We start from the raw sequence: 8,677 nt of genomic DNA on the forward strand, positions 1-8,677 counted from the left end.
GGAGTTACCCTTACTAAAGCCCTTGCCTCTGCAATGACTGCTGATGAGTGTGGTCTAGAAGGGTAAGGAGGGGCAGAGTACCTTGCTAGGTGTTTTCCGTTTCTCTGCTCCCCCTGGATACAATGACACTGGGAAAAAAAATGTAGGGAAAGCGAAGCGAGAAGCTGTGGAAGGTGGAGGAGCAGAAGGGTTTCTGAAATGTGCCAGACAAACACAACTCGCCCGCAGCTGTGGTGTCTCTGAAACACCAAGCCACTGCTCTCCTCTACAGTGGGTTAGAAATCTGACAAATTCCACTCATGGATTGGCCACCTTCAAGATGTTTTTTTTCCTTTTTTTCCTGATGAAGTGCCCTCATTGGTCTACTTCTGGTGAACTGCCAAGCAATTCGCATTAATTCGCCTGACCAGCTGTAAGAACCCAATTGCCCTCCTGCAGCCCTCATTAAGCACCCTCCCTGCTGATCCAAATACAGAAAGGTCAGGAGGGTGAGCTCCAGTAAATTACAAGAGATACACCCTTAGCTGCTGTGCTGTGTCAGCTTGTTCTCTGGCATCTCTACGCTGTATCCTCAGCTTGGTCTCCTAAGGAAAGATTGGTTCCCTTCTTCCAGAAAACAAAAGCATCAAGAAATCCTAGGGGAAATAAAATACGTGAGGAGGGTTGATTCCTTCATGGACAACCCCTCATAGACCTTCACACCATGGACCTTTAAAAAGAAAATATTTCTTATTGTTATCATTACTGGTTCATTCACAAACATGCTTTTCACACATCCAGAGCATCCTTCACACTTGCACTTGCTTGAGAGAGGTGCTGGGAGAGCTGTCCCTGCAAAAGCCTACACAGGGCTTCCAGTGGTGTTTGCACCCTCACAGCATTTCCACTGAGCCTGTAACACCATTACATGTCCTGCTGCAGCACAGCAGCAGGGTGTTGTTCCAGGACTCAAGCTGAGTGACTGTTGGCCAACACATCAGTTCTAGGCTGGAATCCAAGAGCCAACATGTCGGTATCTTGCAAATTGTTCCCACACCTTACTTCCCTGCTCCTGGAGATACTCAGCTTTCCAGACAGCAGTTTGTGTTTATCTTGTCTCTAATGAGGAGCACAGCTGTGGCTGTCCTCATTGCTTTAGGTTCCCTTTCTTATCTTTTTTTGTTTTTAACCCATTGGTAAAGGGAGTTGAGGATAGAGCAAGAAAATTTTGACGAATAATCCAAGCCAAGAACATGTTGTAAAGGGAAAATGAGTTAGAAATGCACAATTTCTCAATTAAATTAAAATGTTAGTTAGAAATCTATATAAAATGAAGATCCTGCTGCTCCCACAAATCCTCCTTTTGAAGTCAATGGTTCAACATCCTATGTATTTGGCAGTAAGAAATTAAACACATAAACAGTGATAAGATCTGGGCTATGAAAAATCCACTTACTTAATTAGCAGCTTTTCCTGATGGCATTGCCAGCTCCAAAATATGAACTTAAATTTTAAAAAGGCATCAAACAAACCCTGCATCCGTTCTCCTCCCAGTTCCCGCTTTTTAGAAATAGGAAGTTCATGTGTTAAATGTGAGGGAGAATATACTGATGTGCTGTCACCTTCCTGGTCTTTAGGCAGACAATTTTGAGGTCTGTGTTGCTGTTGACATCCAGGCAATGGATGGTGGTGTATCACACCACATTGCTGGGTGCTGTGCAGGAACAGCACAGTGTTCCCCCACTGGTTTGATAGTGCCATGCACTTATTGGCAATGGCATGTTACATTTGTGAACAGTGCACTGAAATGTGATGGAATATTTGATGACTCTGCAAGCTGAGAGTGATACAAGGCTGGATTAACTGTGTATCTCTCCACCTGAAACTTTTCATCCATCTTCCCTTTATTCTGACCCTCAAAGCCTGGTACAAAGCCCTCATCCTGCCACATGCTGGTAAAACCAGCACCAGCTGATGTTGAAAGAAGTTGGTTTTTCGTGAAACTTTCTGAAGCTCAGGCTGCTTACACATTTCACATTCTGTGTCCTTTTGGAAACTGTATGAATGAGGTAGGAATGAGGAGTTGTGAACTTTGTTTAGGATCAGCTGAGGCTCAGCCAGCAGCCAGCCAACATGGCCAGACATGAGGCTTAGTGAGCCCAGACTGGATACAGGGGTGAGAGAAACTGGGAGCAGAGCACTGGATACCTTCTACCCTTGCATCTTTTTTGGACACAGAAGCTGGTACATCACAGTTTCTGCCTTTTTCACCAGGAAGGATCTGTCAACACTCTTGTTTATTGCTGGGTCTGTGTATCCATGAGCAGACCATGTAGCCAGGAAAGCCAGGTGGGAGAGACATTATGAATTGGCTTACTAAGAGCTGAAAGGTGACTTTGCAAAGACTTGAATGTCATAATGCACCATAATCTCTTCAGGCAAACAAACAGGATTTTTTTTGTCAAATTGTGATCCTTTATGATATTGAGAGGGCACAGAGCTGCAGACTGTCCCTGATTTCCAAATGAATTGCTCCACTAATATAAAAGATATTCTCATAATAGTCGCAAATTAGTTGATTGCTTGAAGTGCCAGAATCCTTAATGCTCTGCTATTTTAACATATGAAAATTGATTCAACACTTACCATCTATTTAGAGATGTAAATTTATTGAAAAAGATGCCACTTCTTCTTAAGCTTTAGGCAAGCTCTGATACTTAGCTTTCTGGGCACAAGCAGGTTTTTAAGAGGACTTACGATTTTAACTGCAGCAATTTACTTTCCTTCTAAAGGAGGGGAGAAGCAGAGGAAAATTGACTGTATTGTGTACGAGGGAAAAAAAGGATACTGGTACAAGCACTGGTGTGAACTGACACAGATAGCACAGTATCTGGCACATCATACCCTGAGGGTCTTTTCCCAAGCACAGCACTGGCCCAGACCTTGCCCTAACTTCTGCTGCAATTGCTCTGTAAGTCCACACTGATGTTGGAAGCATCCCTTATTTCTGACACAGCCACTTGCTTTAGGGGAAGAGTAGTGAAAAACCGAGCACAGGCAGTGACAGCAATGACATTGGCTGGGCCAACACCCCGTGGAAAAGAAAGCTGCCCTCCTTTCCAAGGTTAGCCTAAGCTCCTAAAATCAAACAGCCTCAGTCTCTTGGGATGCCTTCCTGCAAGGGCAAGCCCTGTGCTGATGTCATGGCATGAGGCTGCTGATAGGATTAGATGGGAAAGTCGAGCCTGGTCCTAGCTGTGCTGCTGACAGCCTTCCTTTTGATTTGGCACAGTCACTTAGCACCTTATGAGATGGAGATTTGTGTGTATTAATTAGGAATACTGTTCATGCCTTAGAGCTTGTGAAAATATGAGTTTCTCATGTAGAAAAAGATTTTTTAAAAAAAAATGGTTGTCTTAGGTATTTGATCCTCTGTTATTATTATTCAGTATGATTCATATATTAATGCAATACCAAGAATGTCTCCATAAGGCCTAATATGCTTCTGGGATTAAGCAGCATTTCTTAATGTGTTTCTTATCCCAGTATTTTTGCAGAGAAGCTGGAATGGGGCCAGTTCATGCAATGTGCCTACACATTAATAGTTAGCCCAGGTCAGGAGAGCACTTACAAAGTGAATGCCCCAATCATCCCTACTTACCCTGCTGTGGTTTGCATCATGAAGAGGGCACAAGAGGTGGCTTCCTCTCAGATGAAAGGCAGACAGTGTGCACATTGCAATCTCAGCACTCTCCTGCATTATAGATCTGCTCCCGGGCTGTACTGCTTGCTAGCACAGACACAGCTGCAATATATTTATTGCACTTTAAAATCTCTTCATGGCATTTGGGAGGTGAGTTCACTGGCTGGATTAATTAACCACCAAGCTTGGTATTTTGACTGGCTAATGGTTAATCAGGGGCTTTATTTTCTAGTTTACACCATCTTGTTTATGATGTTGAGTCCAGCCTCAGCAGTATGGAAGAAAAATCTGGCTCTGTTTCTGAGGTAAGACATCTTAGTGTCTTGCATAAACCTGAAAAATTAATTTGGAGTAAGACAGGGTTAGAACAGAGCTGGCTTTGGAAGTCACTTCTTGGAGTCTAGCTCAATCAGGATCTTTACTCCCAATAGGAACTTGTGATATCCCTTGTCTTCAGACTCACTAGCTCCTCTTGGAAAAGAATGGGAAACCACCACAGCCTGCAGCTGCTGAGTGACCCCCATCCCTACCTTTCCCTTCTGCCATCGCTCTCCAGAACCCAGACCCAAATAACCCTCTCTCTTCCCTAATTACACAATAGCTGCATACCTAAATATACAATACTGCATAGCTAAACACTTCTTACATTGTGAAGGAGAGGGTGACAGCTACCAGTAACGTTCAGGACATTCAAAACTTCTCCACCATAGAGATGGCTGACAGAACACTGCCATCACTGGGTGGTCTCTCACCTTTGTGTCCTCTCCACTTCAGTCCCATCAATGGCCCTGCTGTCACCTCCTCTGTGCAAACCACTCCCAGACATCTCCTCCCACTCAGCTTCCCAATGCACATGTGGCACAGCCTGTGGCTCTGGTGTAATTGACCATTTTGGTACATGTCCCATACACTCACACAATGTTTTGTCATCTTTGTTATGTGTGATGAGCATGCAGGGCTCATAGCACAGTCTCTGTGTTCCTTGCAGACTATCATAATCTTTATACTTATTTGAAGCACTGGAGCAAAATCCATGATGCTCACTGAAGTATTTGGTAGCTGTTTTCCTGAGCAGGTGTTTGTTCAGTTTTGATAGTGTTAGTCTGGCAGTAAGAAAATGTTAAGGAGGTGCCAGAGCTATGGAGGAAAAAGCCAATTGCCAAGTTATGGAGGGGTGATGGCAGAATTTATGGGCTGACTGGGGTGGCAAAGGAGCAGACAATTATATCTTACTGTGAGTATGCAGGGCATGCTTTCCCTCAGAGCTGACCCTGTACAAGTGTGCATCAAAGATTTTCCACACAATATCCTACAACAAAGCTAGCTGGTCTGGGAAGAAACACAGGTCAAAATTTTCATGTAAAACCTTCAACATGATATTTAGTGCATTTTTACACTCTACACTTCACAAAGCCCTATTTTTACAAAAGCTTATGAGAATGAAAATTGCAGTCAGAGGTACCAGAACCTACAGGTTCTGTGGGATTTCAAGTCAGATTCATATAATTCCTTCTGAGATATCCCATCAGTTGTCTCATTTAGTTGTCAGTGCCATTTAAAAAACATGCAGTTGAACTAAATCCAACAGCACACAGAAGAACAAAACATGTCAGCTTCACCCAGTCCCCACTTCCACGAGCATCTGCCTAAAAAGTTAGGGAAGTGGGGGGAACTCCCATACGCAGGACACACAAAAACTCACTGACAGAGCTAAACAAAACTTAGCAAGGCAAATCATTCCCTCAAAACTCTTGCACAAATTCCTTTAGCAAGGTATTTTCAACCTAATTTTTCTCCAACCTCCAGTCCTCCCAGCCACAGGGCAATGGTAGCGATGAATTTTGTGTCCAATTTACAACAATGCTGTGAGATCAAGTCAGGCTAGCTCAGGCCATGGCTCCATGACAGCATCCTCAACATATGCAGCATCAGCTTGAGATCTTTCACCCTCTGTCATCTTGCATTTTCTTCCTCTTGTCCAAAGGAACAATGCTTAGTCCTAAAAAGCAAAGACAAGGAGGGGGAGGAAGATGGGTCCGTTCACAAGGTCTTTGTCATTTACAGTATTTACAGTAAGCTTAGAGCAAGGATAAATACAGCCAGTGCATTTGTAATGTTTCAACACCTACCCGCTTTCCTGTAAATTCCTGCAGGACTTTTTGGCAGCAGAAAGCATAACTATGCTAGAAGTAATGGAATTACAAAAGAAAGAAAGGAAGGGAGTGTAAGCAGTGGGAATAGGAAGCAATAGCTAAACAGAGACTTTCCCATTTTATATACACACCCTTCTCACATAAACCAGAGGCAGCTATTGCCTAACTGACTGTTAGTTCTGTTGATCATTTATCTTCTGAGAACAGGGTTTGGGTGTAGGATCAACAGCTTTTAGTCCACATGTCTGTCCTCCACATGGCAGCTTCTGTTTGTGAGGCAAGCATCAGCAATACTCTTTTCCTTTTGATGGCACTCATATTTGTGTGAGTATAACAAACTGTAAATAACCAGACAGACCCAAAATGTTGTCATTCACCATCAGCAGCTGAATCCACAGTTAACATCAGAAGCCTTCATCCCATCAAGATGCCCATTCCTGGGCAGCTGTGTTTTCCACAGGATCTCTCTGACTCAGCAGCTAGCACACTGAATAATGAAGCATAGACAATTACTGAAAATAAGTGTTCTCCAACACATGCATTTCCAGGCTATGTTTCTCTCAGTTTTCAAATGAAAAAAAAAAAAGTAGACGTGCACAGATTGTTGAACTTTTTAGGGTTTTTTGACAACTCAAGTAAATGGACTTTGAAGGAGAAAAAAACACTCTAAAGCTTGGCACATCAAACTCTTTCTATACATAAACAGGCCTATATCTAGTCTATAATACAGGAAACTGCACATCAACTAAGGCAGAGCATCTTCAAAATAGATGCACTACCCACAGTCAAACGCAGAGCTATTCCCAGACGTGCTGAGGAAAAACCTTTCTCCATCAGGCTGCCTTCCCCACAAAATCAGTTCAGCCAAGACGTGTGAGAGGAGGGGATGCTTTGGGGGAACAAGAAAGGGCAGTGCCACCCACTGTTCCACATGTGACTCTCATCAGGGGCCTGGGACACCTTTTTCCCGGAGGTGGCTGTTCCTCTGGTTTGGCTGGAATGATTCAAACTGTGCCTGCTGGCTGGGCTGCTCAGCCCTTGGGGCTGGAACAAGGGCAGAGATGGGTGGATGTTTTTCTGCACATGACTAAAATCTGGGACACAAGCTTGGGCATTGCTGCAATTATATTTTAAGACATCTCACCCAGACAAGCAGATGACTGAATTTGTCCCTTTGGAAACCAAGCGTTTTTATGAAAAAAAAAAAATTTGTATAAATTTTTGAAATTGTGACAATCTGCTTAAATCATGATTGTTTATTACTCCTACAGCAATTCTAGTTATGGGAAGTCATAAGCAGGCCATGTTTGCTGGTGAAGTTTAAGGAAAGCCAAACCACTGAAATGGATGAAGTCCCTGAACAGCAGAAACCATCAGAAACCAAAGCTGCCTTGAACTGCTCACCCTGCCGTGGCCAGCAGGCAGCTCTCCGTGAATGCAAAGAAATCCTCAGTTTCAATTCATTCTCATAATTGTACTCCACATACACTGTTAATCCACATTTTAACTAACTGGCATATAAAAGAAATTCCTGCTTTATGTGGAAGAATTACTGGGTGGTGATAAGATGTGCTAGTGCTAAAATCCTGCAGGATTAGAACCTACCACAAATAATCAGGAATACTTTATTTCATTAACAGGCCTAATCAAAACATGTTAGTCAACAATTTTTCCAGCATGTTAAATATATTGCTAACTAATTAAGAAAATTCAAAATAATTGCTTGGATTCAATTTTTCCATCCAAATGAAACTTACTGCAAGTTATGAACCAATGAGCAGGCATCTAGTAGGAACAGACAGACAACAGTTAGTGTCTCTTAATACATAAAAAACCATAAAATTTCAAGGGCCTTTATCAAAATTCCAGGCTGGCAATGGCTTTAAAACACACAGGTGTATTCAGAAAAAAGTCAACATGTTGCTGCTGGTGGTAGAAGTTGCCTATGCATGGTTCACCTCCACAAAACACATTCCAAGGACCTGAGAACTGTGGGAAGGGTGGAGATGCCAGAGAGCTCCTCAGGCAGGAGATGCCAGGAGCAGCTTGGGACAATGGCAGGGAGGGAGGGGCTGCTCACACACTCATAGGACTGGCTGGCTCACACCCTCCAGCAGGCTGTGGTCACTCACCTCCCTGTGGAAAAGGGCACATGAACAGCTCATGAACAACAGGCCACCCTTGATATGTTGCATCTGAGGGGGATGCAAAGCATGGCCAAACTGAGTTTCAAAGTGTTGCAGTTGTGTAAAAATATCTTAATTTGGTTACCAACAAACAGAGAGAGGGAAAAAAAAATCTGTCAGGGAGGGGTGAGCAGGAAAACATGGCCTGAAGCACAAAAACAAGGCAGAAATTGATTATTTGAATGAAGCTTTCCCAACTGCTGATCTAATCAGCAATTAAAGCAGCAATTCAAATCAATGTAGCCTGGTGTTATCTCACCCTCTAAAGTTTCATATCTTTTATTTACACATAATTAATAAACTTCCTATGACATGTCCTGGATTTTAGAGTACAGGAGAAGGTAGTGGATCGAAAGGAATGAAAATGCTGCACTCTGCTGCTTTTCCATTTGAGTGCAAATAATATCAACAGAACTCAGGCATTCACTCCAGTAATGGGGAAATGGCATCAGAAAAATGCCTCTCTGCTTATTCAAATCTTTAGCTGGGGGAGAGTCAGGAGCAGCATTAACATTTATTAGACTGCAAACCATACTATGCAGATCTCTGGCACCAAAGTGTGAAATCCTGAATTGGTACAAGCTTGTAAGACAGACCATTTTTACTGTTAGAGGGAGAACAGAGAAAAAGAACAAAAAAAAAAAAAAGAAGAGCAA

This window comes from Melospiza georgiana, chromosome 1 (assembly GCF_028018845.1).
Source record: "Melospiza georgiana isolate bMelGeo1 chromosome 1, bMelGeo1.pri, whole genome shotgun sequence".
Lineage (NCBI taxonomy): Eukaryota > Metazoa > Chordata > Aves > Passeriformes > Passerellidae > Melospiza > Melospiza georgiana.